Source organism: Drosophila miranda, chromosome 4, assembly GCF_003369915.1.
Source record: "Drosophila miranda strain MSH22 chromosome 4, D.miranda_PacBio2.1, whole genome shotgun sequence".
NCBI classification, from domain to species: Eukaryota; Metazoa; Arthropoda; class Insecta; order Diptera; family Drosophilidae; genus Drosophila; species Drosophila miranda.
The window spans coordinates 27,136,343-27,155,232 of record NC_046677.1 but is presented as its reverse complement, the minus strand read 5'-3'; the positions used below and the strand labels follow the sequence as shown (position 1 = coordinate 27,155,232).

The 18,890-nt window shown below is 43.7% G+C and overlaps 1 long non-coding RNA gene across 11 annotated transcripts; it reads right to left on the bottom strand.

Moving 5' to 3' along the window:
• Positions 1-3,886: 3,886 nt before the first annotated feature.
• On the bottom strand, positions 3,887-18,661 carry LOC108162018. 11 transcript variants are annotated; one of them, XR_004472971.1, is made up of 5 exons: positions 18,495-18,661; positions 17,229-18,228; positions 15,980-17,141; positions 14,155-15,857; positions 3,887-4,114 (listed from the first exon to the last, which is right to left on the bottom strand). It is a non-coding gene; the product is annotated as an uncharacterized LOC108162018 (long non-coding RNA). The 11 variants fall into 11 exon arrangements; XR_004472964.1 differs by having other exon boundaries at positions 3,888-4,114; positions 14,155-14,419; positions 14,543-17,141; positions 18,495-18,660; XR_004472970.1 differs by having other exon boundaries at positions 3,888-4,114; positions 14,155-14,700; positions 14,824-17,141; positions 18,495-18,660.
• Positions 18,662-18,890: the final 229 nt, after the last annotated feature.

Below are 18,890 nucleotides of genomic sequence, written 5' to 3'. Positions count from 1 at the left end.
GTAGAGTAATGCTTGAAGGTTGGAAATGTCTGCATTTACGGGCTGTACTAAGTCTCCGGCTGTATCCAAAGACCAGGACGTAGGTGGCTTTGCTTTTGGCACCTCCATATCTGGCTGAAACCACTTTATTACCTTTTCTTTTTACTATTTCCGTACTCGCGAGTATTTATTGTTCGCCTGTCAGGTCTTTCAATATCTCTGATAACACTAAAACTCAATTACTTGTAGATGTTGCCATTTCGAAAGTCGGGATCCAAGAAGACACTCGGACACTTGACATTTAGCCATTAGCATTACCCATAAATCATATTGGCTCTAAGCATAAAATTCAAAAGCCAAAGCGGCAAATTATGGGCAAGGGGAGAGAGAGGGGGAGGGAGGGAGAAAGAGATGATGACGGCATTTGCAACAATATGATTCGCCTGCCGCCTCAAAGACTTTTCGCATTTTCTTTGCAATTTTCGCCAAGCCAAAAGGTCATTGGAGATGGGCTGAAAAGATGGGCAGATGGCCCCCTCCACTCCCCCCCACCCTCCACCGACATACAATGAATAGCAACCGAACAAAGGAGCCCGAAACCAGTTGCTCCTGACTTCCTCCCGAGAGAGGCAGGGCATTCCTTATTGACTTTTGAGTGGCCCCCAAGCAAAATCTCGGATCATATTTCTCAATGCAAGACATTTGAAAGCAGCAAAAAAAAAAAATAGCGGCTGCCCTAGGGATTTGTTAGGATACCCTACAGGAGAAGGAGAGTAAGGCATTTAGGTGCCTGTGTGACCAGAGGTTGATTAGCAGCTGATTAACACCCCATAAACATATGTTCCAGGCCACCATTTACATTTTTTGCATCAATTTGAATGCTAATTTATGTAAATGCTCGAAGAAATGTGCGCTATTAGCCTTTATTTTTGCCATAATTGGATCGTGGATCAAGATATGAACTCTACAATTTATGAACACACTCTAGCAGCTCCATTTGAGACATATCTGAACCGATTTGGATGATTCAAAGACAGGTTTGCAGCAGAAAGCTGTTCATTCGATACAGTCCTTGGTTTAGTGCTTTCCCAGGGTATCTTTTAGCCTCCTACCTTTAGCCTTACTTCAGACGATGGTCTTTTCTCTGGGCAAATCAGTTCAACAACAATATGGCAAATTATGACGCTTCCTGCTGACCTTTGCCTCCCTGTCTCCCTCTCTCTCTCTCCCCCAGAGGATGAGGTGCGATTGTGTGTGTCTTGGAACAAGATGGGGATGAGATGGGGATTCTGTGTGTGTCTTGGGGTTAGAGGGTCGCACAAGTTATACAATTACGCGGCGGCAATCAAGGCGAATTTCACTGGCAATTAGGATAGAGGATAGAGCAGCTCCAAAATGGGGGTCTTGGAGTTTCTGGGCTGCGTGATAGGCATTTTGATTTATGCCATCGTGGAAGAGCGACTCTGGTGCACAAGCAAATCCTTAATTGAACACGCTGCTCGGCTGCTAAGTAACTAATTTTATGGCATATTAGCAGACCATTAATTATGGCAGCGTTATAAATTTTAATGCCGATTAATTGCTGCCAAAACACCAGCCAGAAACAGCAAAAGCCAAAAGGCAAAACAGACAAGAGCCACAATCTGTGTGGCTGTTGACCCAACAACAAGCATCGAACATAACAAGCGACTGTGCGAGGCGACACACACCAACAACCAACAAAACTTACGTAGTTTTGATACCCTGGAAGAGAAGGAGAAAGCATATGGCCATGTTTTTGCATACAATTTTTGCAAAAAAAAATATAAAAAAATAAAGAAAAGCCACCTTTTCTATATTCTACATTAAACTTTGAAGCTAATGCTGATTCTCTTTCAGGAAAATCAAGAGATATACGAGCTATATTTTTTTCTAAACTATAGCCATAGGAAATAAATAAATTAAAAATCAAATAAAAATCTGATGAGCAAAGAAATATACATATATTATTTTTAAGGGGCAAGCCTACCCCCGGCTCACTCGCTTCTATCCTTCCACTTTCTGCGCCGATAAGAGTACAATATCGGGCCACGACGACAGCCTAAGACTTTTTTATATAATAGAGAGATATCCAACAATAAAAAAAAAAAATTTAAATAAAAATAAATAATAAAATAAAAAATAAAAATATTAATAAAAAAATATAAAAAAATAAATAAAAAAACTAAATAAAAAAATAAATAAAAAAAGAAATAAAAAAATAAATAAATAAATAAATAAATAAATAAAAAAATAAAAAAAGAAATAAAAAAATAAATAAAGAAAAAAAAAAATAAATAAAAAATTCTTTTTAAAAAATGCATTAAAAACAAAAAAATACAAAAAAAAATTAAATAAAAAAAAAATAACAAACAAAAAAAAATTAAAAACAAAAAAAAACATAAATAAATAAATATAAATAATTATCTAAGTAATTGAATTTTAAATAATAATATAATATTTAATAAATATAAATATAATATAAATTTAATATAATATTTAATATATATAAATATAAATACACATAAATAATATTGATTATTATCAAATTAATGCCTAACAGAATACATAAAAAATAGTTTGAGCAACAGCTCATGAACACCCCCTAAAAATCCCTCAAAATACTCTCTTTTCTTTGGAAGACTCTGATTATCTCCTGTTCTCCCAACATCCACAGAAATACTTAAATCGAATCATAAATCTTGTCAATTCCAGGGTATCCCAGACTTCGGCCCCCCTTAGCCCACCTTTCTTTCTTGTTCCCGATGCTGTTGCCGCGAGTGTTTCTGTTTCTGCGGACCAACTTCATTTTCTGTTCCACCTGAGAAAGAGTCGGAGCAGAGCAGAGCCAGCGGTGGGGATCAGCGTCGAAGGGGATCGACGGGCCACATGAGATTTGCCTACAGAGGGGCTCGGAGTGGAGCATGCGTGCCGCTGTCGATTCGGATGGCCGAAAGGCTTCCTGTTGTGCGTGGGTCGATGATGTTGTCGCTGTCCGCGGAGCAGCGGACTTGTGCCGCCGACATCACGTCGTGCACTCCGCCAGCATCGTCGTCAAATTGGTCGCACGCGTCATATAAAAAATGAGTGTCTTTGGAGGAAGTGGCTAACCATGAGGCTAGCCAGAAGACCCGGTCCCCTGCACTCGATTTGGGTAATTTTTCTATCTATCTATCTATTTCTATCCCCTGAAAAATCGCTGCCAACTATCTCGGAAATATATCATTACATCACACTTTTATTACGCTTTGCGATTAGTAATTACCGATTTAAGATACATTTCGAAATCAAGAGAATACAAGAAATACTGTAATGAGCGCCCCAAGCAGATACCGAAACCCAATTAAAAACAATTAAAGCTTTAAAGATACTATATAAATTGTGCAGATTTGAGTGCCTCCCCTCAAGGCGTTGGCTGTGTGGCAATCAAAGGCTGCGCATGCGCTGAAAACTTTCCCAGCCTTGGCACAGAATTTCCCCAATATCCTAGTCGATTCAACGAACCCGAAGAAAGCCAACTCCCCGTGGTATCCCGGCGTAGGGTACATCATTTTATAAGACCAAATTATAAGCGCATAACTCTTATTTGGGGCTCGGTAAACGAGTCAGCGGCTGGCCAAATGTTATTTATGCTGTTTTGATTGCATTCGGTGAGTGTTTTTAATTTGATTATAATGCTCGAATGGTTATATATGGCACTGCAGGCAAGGCATAATGAGGCGGGAATATTAATGAGGAACTAACTCAGAAACCTCGACTGCCACGGCGGCAACCTGCCACCAAAAACTGTCACATAAAAGTGTCAACACAGAGTTTGAACTAAATTGAACAATTTATTGGAATACGGAATACCCAGGCCATCAAAATGGACGGCCACCCACGCGCCACCGCCGCTCCATCATCTCCGTTTTCGTTTCCCATTTCTGGGGGTTTCTTCAACTAATTTGCCTTTCGGGGGGGGTGCCCAGGGGTTTATGTAACGCGATATCTTAAGCGGCGTCTCGGTTTTGTAGTTTTTAGTAGTTTGTTAATAAAGTGCTTACCTCTCTCTCCGCAGGGATTTGAATTTCCATTAAATTAGCATAAGATTGGACTGTTGAGTGCTCTGCAGATAAGTCTGAAAACAGATCAAAGATAAAGTGAAATTAGTAGAGCTCACCAATGGGAGATCTCTGGAGGAGCTTCCCCTTCCATTTGCTGCCGTACCAGCTGCTGTTCATTTACCCCCTGGCCACGCCCCGCCCCGCACTAAAATAACCAAAATTATGATCTGCTCTGACAAATCCAAGAATCAAAATCTATAATTTTCGCACTTCGGGGCTGGCTGACAAATTTATAGACCCCTTCTGCCTGCCCCTGCCCCCTGCCCCCTGCCCTTTGTGTGATGCAAATTTATGACAAAACATTTTTCCACGGCCAAAAAGTGTGAAGAAACGCCAACAATGGGCCATCGGGAACGGGTTGGAATGCGCCTAATAATTTAATTATAATTTTCAGCAGCCAAAGGCATGCAAAATTTTCCAAATTGCATGCATATTGAAAATATTTTTTGGCACACAAAAGAAGGAAGGGAAGGGGTTTGCCCTAAGAACAAAAGGTTTTTGGGTTCGTTTCGGTTCGCTTTCGATTCCGGGTTGGGATAGGTTAGGGGTTGCAGGGCCTGGGGGAGGGGCGTTTGCCCGACTCGGGTCGATCCGATCCGTTCGGACAACTGTCTGCGATCCATTCTGGAGCACCCACGCGATAATGTCAATCAAAAAACTGTTCAATATTGGTCATTCCCTGAACATTTGTCTCAATTACACCCGAGACACGCAGGAGATGGCCCGGGGGCAGCAGCGATAAGAGTGGGTCTCTCGGGATATCTGGTCAATGGCTACCTGGAAAGGTTAACTGGTTTCTGAGTGACGTGTGACGAGCGGTCAGCAGGAATGTCGAGTGCAAGGAAATTGAATTAGAACAGTAGTCGGTCGAGGGTTCTCGCGACGGATGACTGGATGACTGGATGATGTTTCTGGTCAAGTTGCGTGTCCGCCTTTAATAGGATTTACGTGCCAGGCGTAATTAGTGATAGGAAGGGAGGAGGTCTGGTAGATAGCGATATCTGTCAGAGGTACAGTCGCCATTCGAAGCTGCCTCTCTGGGTTGGGAATGGGGATCAATGTTTACACATTCAAGTGGTTTTTGCATAATTTGCATATTTAATGAGCCGAAACGATTACGATTCCATTGGGTGCTCCTCTCTGGCGTTATCGCTGGCTGGAAAAACAAATAAAAATTAAGTGAAAAAAACTAGGGAAAAAAATTGTATCTGGCCTTTGTCATTGATTGGCAACGGAAAATGTTGGAAAATTCTGTCAAGGGTTGCTGCGGAAATTCGAATGGAATGGAATGAAATGAAATTGAATGGGTTAAGGGGATTACCAGGGCCGGGCAGGAGAGGGGATCATATATCATTTACATACGGCAGAGAGGAAGCTGCCAACGGGATAGAGTCCTGCACACAGACACATAAATCAAGGCTGCATTTGCATCTCTCTTGTCGGACAGATGTCGCCTGAATAAATTAACACAATTGGTCAAGCCATAAAGACCAACTAATGCGAGTCCTAATCGAATTTCAAGGCAGGAAATGGGAGACCCCAAGCCGAAGATGGAATGTTCTTTGATGCAAGAAAATTGTATGCTTTTCTAGAGATATTTCTTGCCTTTTCGTGTCTAGAGTATCCCCACGGCTTATGCCTCTGGCAAATTGAGATTTATTCACATCTGTGAAGCAATTTGTTGAACAAATCTCTGTGGCAATATGCTAAACAAGCCACTCAGTTGGGCAAACAAGAAGGGGTTTTGGGGCTCCAACCCCCCCACTTAACTGTCGATTAGGCACACACAAAAGCTCACAGATGCAATCGATATGGTGGCGTGTGCCGAAGGTGTTGAAATGCAGCCAATCGAGCGAATAGACAAAAGCCACACTCACTCCCAGAATGGAACGGAATGGAACGGCATGGAACGGCATGGGGAACGGGGGGAAGGAGCGCAACTGTACCCCGGCTACATGTGTGCATGGCTGGAGATAAGCTGGCCACAAAGATGAATGAAAATTACACAGAAAGCGAAGCCCTTAAGTGCAGATTGAATGGAGGAATTACGAGTACATTTCGGGGAAAATATTTTGGTGTGCTTCAAGCCAATTAAGGACTTGGGAACGAGTGGCAAGGAATACTGTGATTGGAACTAAGGGGTTTCTATGGAATATATTTCCCTTATATATTATTTCCTGGAACTACTTCTCCCAGTAAACAATCACAAGCTCAGGAAAAATAACACCCTATAAAATAGAATCAAGTGAAATTCGTAGAATTTTTCAATCACTGGAGATAGGGATTATATCGAATGCTTGCTGGGGCACGCACTGGAGCCTTAATTGAACGCCCAACGCCACACACACACACACAGAGCACCCCCACTCCCCACCCCTCCCCTCTGTGGAAAGCGAGAAAACAGTTCACTTAACCAGAAAGCAACACGCAAGAGCAGCTCAAGGCAGCCGGAGGCGGGTAAACAGACTCGAAACCAGTAGCAGAATCAGGACAAAGTATTTCCCCCCCCTCCACACTCTCCTGGCTGCCCTGCATTCCCAGCCAGGACATGGCAAATAGTGGATTGTAGGTAAATAAGCCAGGGAGGGGGACAGGGAGAGGGAGGGGGACAGGGAGAGGGAGAGAGCTCGTGGCATTTGAATTTCTGATGCATTTTCGATTTTTTCATGCTCTAGCTCCCTCCACAAATACACACACACACACACATACGACAAGCATTTCCCATTTCCCACTTTCCCAACTTGTCCTCTATTTTCTTTTGTTGCACACAGAAATTGCAACTTTGTTTAGTTAAGAGTTGCTCGCTGTTGTTGTTGTTTTTCCAAGTGCTTACTCATTTGTACTTCAGTGCGTATTTATTTTTGATTATGCTCCGAATGTTTTCCCGTTTTCCCTGTTTTCATTTCGAGAATTAGCCCCGAAACAACAACCCCAAAGGAGCCCGGGCCAAGGACATGCAATAATAATTATCATTCTGTTGGCTGTTTAGTGTAATTACACTTGCCAGCTGGCAGGCAGGCAGGCAGGCAGGAGCAGGGCTCAGCCGCAATGAACATTACAATTTTAAAGATATCCCGGCATAAAGGATAGCTTCCAGTAGTACCTTGCAACCTCTGTATATATCTCCCCTTCTTTTTCGCACTTCCACTCCACTGTCCTCATGTGCCAGAGCATGAGTGGAGGCCCCACCGCCCCGGACACACAGGCTGGCAAAGAGGCGACGAGAGAGGCCCCCCAGGCAAGAGTCACCTGCAGAAAAGTTGCTGCTGCAATTTCATTCAACGAACCTGGAACCTAAAAAGGGGTGGGGGGGTGGGATGGGGGTCACCCGCTACTGTCGCATTTCCGCATTGCAAATTACTCCGCTTCTTCCGGCCCAGCGTTTTTTTTTTTGTAATTAAGATAAAAGCAAACCGGGGGGAGGCACTCCGTCGAGTGTCTGGGCACAAAAGGCGCTTAAAGGCGGCACTTGAGGCGGGGACAAGGATCCACCGACAATTGATCCAGAGCCGGGCCACAAATTACAACTTAATCATCCTGACGACCTGCTGCGACGGCTCTCTGTGGCACGGAAATTGTTAAATGTGGCATGCATAATTGCGACTAGAAAACGTCAGCTTATCCACGAAACGGAGAAAAAAAAAAAAAAAAAGAGCAGCCGACACGCCCCGTGGAGCGATCTATAAACCTCAGACAGACAAAACAATTTCCGCCTCGGACAGCAGCTGCACCCAGAGCCCAGAACCCAACTGAAACCCAAACCCCGAGCCCATTGGAAGCTCATCCCATCGGAGAGAGAGAGAGAGAGAGAGAGAGAGAGAGAGAGAGAGCATTACAAGCTCATCAAACTCCCGGGCACAGCCTCATCGTCAGATCAGATCCTCCCCTTGTCATTCAAATGAACCCGTTTCTCGTCAGAGTCCTGGCTCTTGATATTTTTTGTGACGTTTTTCGTATTAAAAACGTTTTAAAAAACAACAAACATGCAGATTTAGATGCCGAGGGTTGATGCCACGAGGACCGACAGCATCCGCGTTAAAATCTCTGCTCAAAATTGAAACATTTTGACCCAGGACCCAGGACCTCTAGGACTTCATTCAAGTGGTCGCCGCGAGATTAAAAATCAACAAAGACCAAGGGCCAGGGACAGGCTCCATGCCGCTGTATCTCTGGATCTACCATATATCCTTGCTGTGTATTTTGACAAATCCCAAAACAATATTTTAAGGCAGAAAGTGAACAGAAATGTAGAGTGGCGATGCTGGGGACCGATAAGAAAACATATTTGATGCTTATGAGTGGGTTTTCGTGTTCGTATTTTGACAGGAAAGATGGAAGATAGAGAGATGTGTGATAGAGGGATACGAGAGTGTGACAGGGGCTTTCCTTAAGCCAAGATCTCCTCTAGCTTTACTCTTGGAAAATCCCAACCTTTTATCCCTGCAGGACTCACTCTGTGTACAGTCTGTGACATTTTGTAAAGCTAGCCGTCAATTAACGGCAATTTATATAGCCAAAGGGCTGGGCCGGGCTGGGGCCCCCTGGCACGTTTCTCTGCGATGTTTTCAATATTTCCGTTTCCGACAAAAAAGCGAAACAATTAACAATTGTTGTAGCTGTAGTCAGCTGCATGCCGCATGCCACATGCCGCATGCGCCTGCGCCCCGGACAACAGCAAAACAAACAACAAATCAAAGGCTAGAATATACTCTCGTACTCGTATTTTTGTTGTGTTCTACGTCGCACTCGCGTCCTCGTATGTGATGGCGCGAAATGGAGTGCGCTTTAATTTGCATAAATTACCCATAGAATGTGGCAGGGAGGAGGAGGAGGAGGCAGAAAGGGTTAAAACCGGAGCTGCCCCGAAGCTGTAGCCGTGGCTGAAGTGCCTCGAGACCGAGACCGAGTCCGCTGCCGCCTGCACTTGAAACAAAATCTGTTGCAAATGTACAGACACCACAGGAATACCTCCCCCCCCCCCCACGCCCCTTCCAGGGACGAAAGAGAGTGAGTTCTGCTTTGTTCTTGGATGATATGAAGTGGTTGATTGCATTTATGGGCTGTGCTGGACAAGGCCTCGGCTACAGTTGCCCTGGAGCGATCACTTCCGATGCTGCTGCTGCTGCTGCCGCCGAGGAGGAGCTGTGTTGGCGGGTTGGATGCTGAGGTGTGTCCGCTCTGCTCAGCCGTGAAAATTGTAATGTACATGGCAATTCCATTTAATATAGACACACATTCATCCCATCTAGATGCTGGAGAGTTGCGCAAATAGCCAAAGGGCTGAGTGCCACTGAGGGCGGAGGGCGGTCCCCGGGTTAGGCTTTGGCTTTGGGTTAGCAATCATTTTAAAACCCGCATAATTGTCGGGATTTGCACGCCAACTAAGAGTGAGGAAAAAACAACACGATGCAAATCGGGGCAGTAAAGGGTTGGCTGTAAAAGGGTTGGGCTCGTCGAAGGATGGGGGTGTACGAGTGCTTAAAGGAGGAGGTTTTTTTTTGGTGAAAAACTGAAAAGATTTCATAGCTGGTACACTTCGAATGATTCTTGGGAGCAACTTAGGTTCTGGGCATGAAATAAGGGCGCTGGTTGAAGCCACTTTCAAAAGCCACCGTTCCAAAAAAAATTTATGGGCGTTACTACAGTCGATCCTTCAAAAAGCGGATCTCAAGGGGAATTTGTGATACAGAAAAATTCGTAATATAGAATTAATTTTTCTGGAAATAAATTTGTTTTATAGAAAACTTCTTTGTAGGGAATTTCGTAATAGAAAAGTTCGTCTGTTTTAATTTTTTATTGGTGCCACTAATGGACAAATCTTAGTACTATTTTTCAACATTATGGCTCTCCATTTACCCCACCCTTTCCCCCTGTTCCTTCCCCCCCAAGCGAAACTCTCCCTTGGTGCCTCCACTCCTTCCTTTCTTTTTCGTAGTCCACATCCTGCAGCGTTTCTTTTTTTCCCATTTATCGATTGCGTCTTCCGACCGCAATCGACTGACAATTATAGGGCATTTAATTTCGCCTGGCACTGTCCTTCCCCCCCTCCCCCTCCTCCCATGGGTGCTCGCTCCGCGGGTGACGATTGCAGGCAAGGCATATTGAATGACAAAAACCGCAACGGGGAAAAAAAGGTGAAAATAAAATGCCAAGAAAATGTGCATAAAGCGAGAGGCAGCCGACAGCCACAATCAGCACGCACCGCAGGACACTGCCACAGGATTACAACAGCAGCAGCAAAAAAAGAGGAGGATGAAAAAAGAGGTTGAAAAAAGGAGGATGAGACCTATCGAAAAGTATCTTTAATTAATCGCTCGCACGTGCAATGAAAGCGAGATTCAGAAAATCAAACTTGAAATTAAAGATTCCCTTTCGATCGAATCGGGGAAGAGTCTGTTGGGGTCTGTCACCTGGTCCCCAGACCATGACAAAGCGTATCTCTCAGCGACGATGATGACTACTTTGATGGAGATGAAGATGGGGGATACTTGATATGTCCATCAATAAAATATATTGTACCTCATGCGGCGACGAAAATAAAAGAAAGTTTTTATACTTTTGGCAATGAGCCATTAAAAAAGAGCCCAAGCAAACAGTTTTGTAATGGAAACACTGGAAATACATACATATATTCAATTATGTCATAATGGATCATAATGGGCGTGCTGCTGTGAGGCCTCGACAGGGCTTTAGTGGGGCTCGTAATGGGCAGATGTTAAATGCTTTGCGATTAATACTCAATAGAAATTATGAAGGAAATTAAATTGTATTGGAAATTGGGGCAAATTAAGAGACAAAAAGACTGAAGGAAAGTTGAGAAATGGCAGGGTATTATTTATGCGTATAAAATGGAGCTAAAATTTGGAGAAAAAAGCACTTTAAAAATATAAAAAATCTGAATAAATTCCTTTGCACCGAAAACCCTTTTTAAGAAGTATAAATTTATTTGAAATATTCCAAGAAGTGTCTTTCAGCCCTTCCCCTACCCTCCTCTCCATTCTGCCCCTGCCAACCCTCACTTCCGTACAACATCTAAATATTATAATGTTTAACATCTCTTAAAATAGCAAAACAGCAAAAAATCATCAGCAAACAAAGGAAACACTTCACCGAAGCCGAATCATCCACCGAAAAATAGAATCGAAAATCATCATAAACGTTGACAAAACTTTGACTAAGGACCAAGGATTACCCACCCGATGGAAACGGTGGTGTTGTGTTGTGCCCACCCCGCCCCGCCAAGGGCTTGTAGTAGGAGGTCAACATGAAGAGGTCACTCGTGCACTCGTGCAAAAGGCCGTAAAAAATAGCGAAACGGAAACGGAATCGGATTCGGATTCCGGCTGGGCATGCGCCTACTCGTAGATGGATGATTTATGAACAGCTGGACAGGCGCCTGTCCCTGTCCCTGTCCCTGGTCCAGGACTGCTTTCTGCCTCATGCGCCTGCGCACAGCTTGACAACCCTGGCACTTGAGGCCAATTTCCCAGCAGTCGCTTCGATTGATTCGCTCTGAAAATGTTTTTTTAATTAAAAAATCGCTGCCAGCGACAAACAACAACGAAAAAAAAAAATATGTCGCTGCCAATTTGTTTTGGAATTGAATGAATAAGTGAGTGCCTCACGGGCCTCAGCGAATGAATGAATGAATGAGTGAATGACAATGTCTGTCGCTTGGCTGGTGGCTGGTGCACACGCGTATTGGGTTTCCCTCGGCGACAGAACATGTTTTCTAATTTTCATGCGAGAATAATTTTGAATGGCGGAAAAAGAGAATTACTAAATGAAAAAAACACCTGCCCAACAGGCTGTGAAAATGGCCAGTGGCCAGTGGACCCCGGACAGTGGACACGACACCAGACAGCCGTCAAGCGGCACCTTGACCATGTCCAAGTCCAGGTGGAGTTGACGGCTCCACGGAATGTGGCAAATTGTTTTTGGTTAAACGGTTTTGTGGCTCAAAGTGGGGCTCAAATTGTTGTGGCCTGGCATTGATTGAAAAGTTCCAAGTAGAGGCCGAAGGGAGGGACGTGTTGGACCGATTCATCAGCTGGCTTTTCCGTATTCCCCCGGGATCATCCGATCCAGCACATAAATCTCTTCCGGCCGGGGCCCCGCCCCTCAACCCTTGAGAGCGAATGGCAACAATTGCACCACCAACCACTCAACCACTTCAAAGGCAGAGGCAGACGCAATGCACACATAAATCTTCAGATGGGACACCGAAAATTGTGTCACTTTCACCGCTGGAAAAACAGTTGACAAATGTGCAAAAAAAAAACGTGAAAAACAGGGAAAAAGGCACACAAAAAAACAGAAAAGAGAAAAGAGGAGAGAGAAAAGAAATTCTTTCCACAATAATGAAATAAAAGGTATTAAATAGTAGAAAAGAGAAACGCAGTGAATTTCACGGTAAATTGGATGAGGACAAAGGCAACCGCGAGAAGTCCTTTTAATCCTTTTTGCAGCGCCAGAGGAAACATTGAAATTGCCACTCAAAAGGTGAAAAACTGATGGAAAACATTCCCTTCCTCAATGGCTGCTGGACACAGAGTCCCGCTGCGTGCGGCACGCGCCAACGGGGGTGGGGGGGAGAAGAGGCAGCTGCGCCTGCGCCTGCGCCAGGCCCAGGGCCCATGGAGGATTCCAGTGACCAAAAGGGGTCGAAAAACTGTTTGAGAACGCCCCGGCCTGTGGTCGGCACAGAACAAATTGAAATGCTAAAATCATTTCAATGCCCGGAATTATAATTACAAAACCAACAAATGCGATTAACTGGACCAAAGCCGGGCAGCGCCGCAGGACACACACCGTAGGCCAGTTTTGAGTAGTAAATTCACGCCTCGCTACACAAAAGCGCTGTAAATTATATTGTTAGAAAGTCGGAACGGACCGGACCGAACCGAACCGGACTGACCAATGTCCAGTGTCCAATGCGAGGCAGCCGTAAAATTGCCGAAATTCCCATAATTGCAGCTCCTGAAACAATGGACAGGCAATCAGACACAGGACATAGGAGGGAGGGGGGCAAGGGAGGACACACCGATGGACAGGCAATCGCCCAGGGGAACCCCTGTCAGGTAGGAGTGGGATATTTTATTAGTTTGCTGTCATATGCTCATCGATTGTTTGTTTAGGATGCTGTGCCGGAGCAACAGTAACAAGGACACACTGGAACAGGACATGACAGGACATAATAATAAATATGGCAACTAAATTATGAAACAGGGCACAACCAACCCCCTGCCTGCCCCTACCACGCTGCCTGCACCCTTCCCGAATGGTCTTCGGTCACGTTTGCGCCATCCGATGCGCTGCCAGCGGATCGCAGAAGGTGCCCCCAACAATTTGTTTAATCAGAGTCTTGTTTTAGTCGCACCTTCTAGCTGGAATGAAGAAACATGTTAAGACGATGAGAGTCTACGCCCAGAAATGGGTTAGTCGTTGGATGGTGGCACGAACCAGTTGTGCCACTGCCACTGCCAGTGCCCGTGGCAGTCGTTTGATGAATGAATTTCAAATGAAAGTTGACCACATATTTGCCTATCAATCAACCAGCTTGTTAGCCAGATTGATGGCTCCGTTTGTGAGCTCACATTCAGGTTTCATCTTTGACGAAAGGAATTTCGAGACTCTGGAGGACACTTTCGCGACACTCATGGCACTGGATACAAAAGAGAATCTCATTTGACCTCTCCTTTTGTCAAATCAACAGTTGAGCCCCGTAGCTGTTACGGCTATTTTTGGGTGTTTCAATAATTTGTAAGTCAGTGGCGGATCTGAGGATGGAATTGGAAAGTCACTGGTACTCGAAAGTTTTCTTTTTGGAAGGGGGGTCGCCATTTACAAAGGCGAAGAGTTTATTAAGAGTTAATTAATTCCTTAACTAAAGTGTGCGAATCGGACGGAATGACTGCAATGACGGAATGCACTTTTAATGCAATTCCCCCCGGGCCACCGCCCATTCCCAATACAGGGGACAAATATTGTACTTTCATCAGTAAAGTCTTTGTAGACTCAAATTTATAATAATATGTAGGTGGAGCAGACTCACCTTTCATTTAAATCGACACAACTCTCGTTGCTCTTCTCGGCTTGTACTGCTTGCCGGTCCTTATTCATTTCTGTGTATTCCATTGTTCTTATTTCCACTCGCAGTTTTACTCACTTATAGTTTTGTACTGCTTGTCGCTCTTTTTTGTTTAGTTTTTGCGGTACATTTTGTCGTTCTTCTTTTCACTCACGCACTTTCACTCACTATTCGCCATTATCGCCCTGCACTGCTTGCCGCTTGCACTCCTTGCCGTCTTGATGACCATCTAGCACTCACAGAAAACAAAATACTAATTGTTTACTTCCACGCATTGCGCTCAATATTTTTTTTTATATAGTTCCTGCGGTACATTTATTTTTGTACGGTTTTTACTGACACTTTCACTCACTTTTTGCCAATATCGCCTTGCACTGCTTGCCGCATTGCACCCCTTGCCGTCTTGATGACCATCCAGCACTTTCACTCACTTTTCGCCAATTTCGCCTTTAACTGCTTGCTGCCTTGCACTGTTCGCTTCTATGAACTCCTTGCCGTCTTGTTGACCATCTAGCACTCACAGAAAAAAAATACTAATTGTTTACTTCCACGCATTGCGCTCAATATTTTTTTTTATATAGTTCCTGCGGTACATTTATTTTTTTTATGGTTTTCACTCACACATTCACTCACTTTTTGCCAATATCGCCTTGCTCTGCTTTCCGCCTTACACTGCTTGCCGCCTGGCACCCCTTGCCGTCTTGATGACCATCCTCCACTTTCACTCACTATTCGCCCATATCGCCTTGCACAGCTTGCCGCCTGCCACCCCTTGCCGTCTTGATGACCATCCTGCACTTTCACTCACTTTTCGCCAATTTCGCCTTTAACTGCTTGCTGCCTTGCACTGTTCGCTTCTATGAACTCCTTGCCGTCTTGATGACCATCTAGCACTCACAGAAAAAAAATACTAATTGTTTACTTCCACGCATTGCGCTCAATATTTTTTTTTATATAGTTCCTGCGGTACATTTATTTTTTTTATGGTTTTCACTCACACATTCACTCACTTTTTGCCAATATCGCCTTGCTCTGCTTGCCGCCTTACACTGCTTGCCGCCTGGCACCCCTTGCCGTCTTGATGACCATCTAGCACTCACAGAAAAAAAATACTAATTGTTTACTTCCACGCATTGCGCTCAATATTTTTTTTTATATAGTTCCTGCGGTACATTTATTTTTGTACGGTTTTTACTGACACTTTCACTCACTTTTTGCCAATATCGCCTTGCGCTGCTTGCCGCATTGCACCCCTTGCCGTCTTGATGACCATCCTGCACTTTCACTCACTTTTCGCCAATTTCGCCTTTAACTGCTTGCTGCCTTGCACTGTTCGCTTCTATGAACTCCTTGCCGTCTTGTTGACCATCTAGCACTCACAGAAAAAAAATACTAATTGTTTACTTCCACGCATTGCGCTCAATATTTTTTTTTATATAGTTCCTGCGGTACATTTATTTTTTTTATGGTTTTCACTCACACATTCACTCACTTTTTGCCAATATCGCCTTGCTCTGCTTTCCGCCTTACACTGCTTGCCGCCTGGCACCCCTTGCCGTCTTGATGACCATCCTGCACTTTCACTCACTTTTCGCCAATTTCGCCTTTAACTGCTTGCTGCCTTGCACTGTTCGCTTCTATGAACTCCTTGCCGTCTTGTTGACCATCTAGCACTCACAGAAAAAAAATACTAATTGTTTACTTCCACGCATTGCGCTCAATATTTTTTTTTATATAGTTCCTGCGGTACATTTATTTTTGTACGGTTTTTACTGACACTTTCACTCACTTTTTGCCAATATCGCCTTGCACTGCTTGCCGCATTGCACCCCTTGCCGTCTTGATGACCATCCTGCACTTTCACTCACTTTTCGCCAATTTCGCCTTTAACTGCTTGCTGCCTTGCACTGTTCGCTTCTATGAACTCCTTGCCGTCTTGTTGACCATCTAGCACTCACAGAAAAAAAAATACTAATTGTTTACTTCCACGCATTGCGCTCAATATTTTTTTTTATATAGTTCCTGCGGTACATTTATTTTTGTACGGTTTTTACTGACACTTTCACTAACTTTTTGCCAATATCGCCTTGCACTGCTTGCCGCATTGCACCCCTTGCCGTCTTGATGACCATCCTGCACTTTCACTCACTTTTCGCCAATTTCGCCTTTAACTGCTTGCTGCCTTGCACTGTTCGCTTCTATGAACTCCTTGCCGTCTTGTTGACCATCTAGCACTCACAGAAAAAAAAATACTAATTGTTTACTTCCACGCATTGCGCTCAATATTTTTTTTTATATAGTTCCTGCGGTACATTTATTTTTGTACGGTTTTCACTGACACTTTCACTCACTTTTTGCCAATATCGCCTTGCTCTGCTTTCCGCTTTACACTGCTTGCCGCTTGCACTCCTTGCCGTCTTGATGACCATCCTGCTTCGCTCCAACTCTCGCACAAAAAAAAAAGCAACAAAAGAAAGGGAAAAAACTCGAGCTGAAAGTTGACTTCATGACCTGGTGCCAAGCAATTCGCTCAATTTTGTCTGGCGCGGTTTTCACACTTGCTGCGATCTTTTTGTTCAATTATTCCCAAACCTTTGGCTCTTCACACACATGGGATTGCATTTTCCTGCATTTTCGACCATTTTTCATCACTTTTTCGGCTTTTCACAATAATTTTCCGACTTGTTACAAGACTTTTCTGGCGCATTTTTATTATAAACACTTGCTACACTTATCACGCGGGTTTTTATATAATTTCCGATCATTTTCCAATATTTTTCAAGATTTTTTTACTCCACGGCACGGAAAAACGTGCGTCTGCGCTGGGAGCTCAAATTTGACAAAGCATTCGGTCATTTGTAGGTGAACGAACCGTAATCGGTGAGAGCATTTAAGCTCTCTCGTTTTGCTTTTGCAATTTGTGTGCGTGTGTAGTTGCTTGAGTTTATGCTCTAGAAATGGGCGGAGGGAGATGGTCAGTGCAGTAATGAGATCATCAGCATATAAAATCTCTACTAATTTGAATGACTAATTCTTACCATGACCCTCTCTTCCCAATGCATTTGGTGAGAGCGCAAAGAACTGAAGCAGAGGCGAAAAGTTGAGAGTGTCTTTGCTTTTGCAATGCGTGCTTGTGTTAAAGCTTCTGCTCTTGAAGGGTGGGTGGGAGATGGGCACAAAAGTTTTTTTTATCTTTGATTGAGTGTGTGTTTAAGCTTGAGCTTATGCTCTATAAAGTGGCGGGGGGAGATGGGCAGTGCATCGATGAGATCATCAGCATAGAATAAGTCTACTAATTTGAAGATTTTTTGTCTTTGATCCTCTCTTCCCACTGCAGTTGGTGAGAGTGCAATGAACTGAAGCAGAGGCGAAAAGTTGAGAGTGTCTTTGCTTTTGCAATGCGTGTGTGTGTAGTTGCTTGAGCTTATGCTCTAGAAAGGGGCGGGGGGGAGATGGTCAGTGCAGTGATGAGATCATCAGCATAGAAAAGGTATTAATTTGAAGATTTCTCGAGTAATGGGAGTGGGAAAGGGACAAACTTGACTTTTCAAGCCCTACACATTGCTGGAACCCAAACGAAAAAAAGGCGAGACAACGGAACAAGACCTTTTAGATTTTTACACATGAAAAAAAGAAAATTATGCAAAAACAACATGCTTTTCGCTTTATATATCAAATTTATATGGATTTATCACGAATTGCCGCACTTTTCCTTCGTCGAGCTGCAACGATGCCGCCATTTTAACTCTTTTGCGCCCCCGCTTTTTTCTCAACACATTTTCTTGTAGTAAAACATACTTTTTTGTGTGTAATCGCTGCTGCACTACTCTAAACTTTACATCCCACACCTGCGCGACATTTTTCCCGTTGGATTTTTCACCATTTTCCGGATTTTCATGGATTAAAACGCGGAGCTGGCTGGCCGACGCCCGCTTGGCCCGGGTGAAAAAATTTGAGTGAGAGCGGTGCAAATGCGTTCATTCTTTGATCTCCTTCTCCTCTTCCTAATTGCTCTCTCTCCCACGTTCTATTCGACAACTTTGGCGAAAACGAAACGAAAAAAAGGGAGAAAACGGAACGATATAACATTTTGTATATATGCACATGAAAAAAAATAATTTATGCAAAAATAATATTTTTTTCTACATATGTACATATGTATGTATATATATGTGTATACAATATGTACATACATCTATCTCAAATTGCCGAAATTTTCTTCGTAGATCTGCATTTTTTCCGCCATTTTGCCTCTTTTGCGATTCCGCTTTTTACTCAACACATTTTCTTGTGGTAAAACATACTTTTTTGTGTGCAATCGCTGCAGTACTACACTAAACATTACATCACACGCCTGCACGACATTTTTCCCGTTGGATTTTTCACCATTTTCCTAATTTTTACGGATAGAAACACGGAGCTGCCTCAAGAAAGCACGCTTGGCCCGGGCGTAAAAATTTGAGTGAGAGCGATTCTTTGATCTCCTCCCTCTCTTCCTATTTGCTCTCTCTCCACACTCTATTCGGTTACTTTTGCTTATGCTGAACTCTTCTCCTTGTCTTCATCCTCTGCTACTGCCAAGCGAGATCAATTAATTTAATTAGACTAAGACAGAACAATTATTTTAATTAAATTAAGTAATTTCACCATGGGCTGCAGGTACACCGCGCACTGTAAATCTCTCACCAGTCATTCCATCT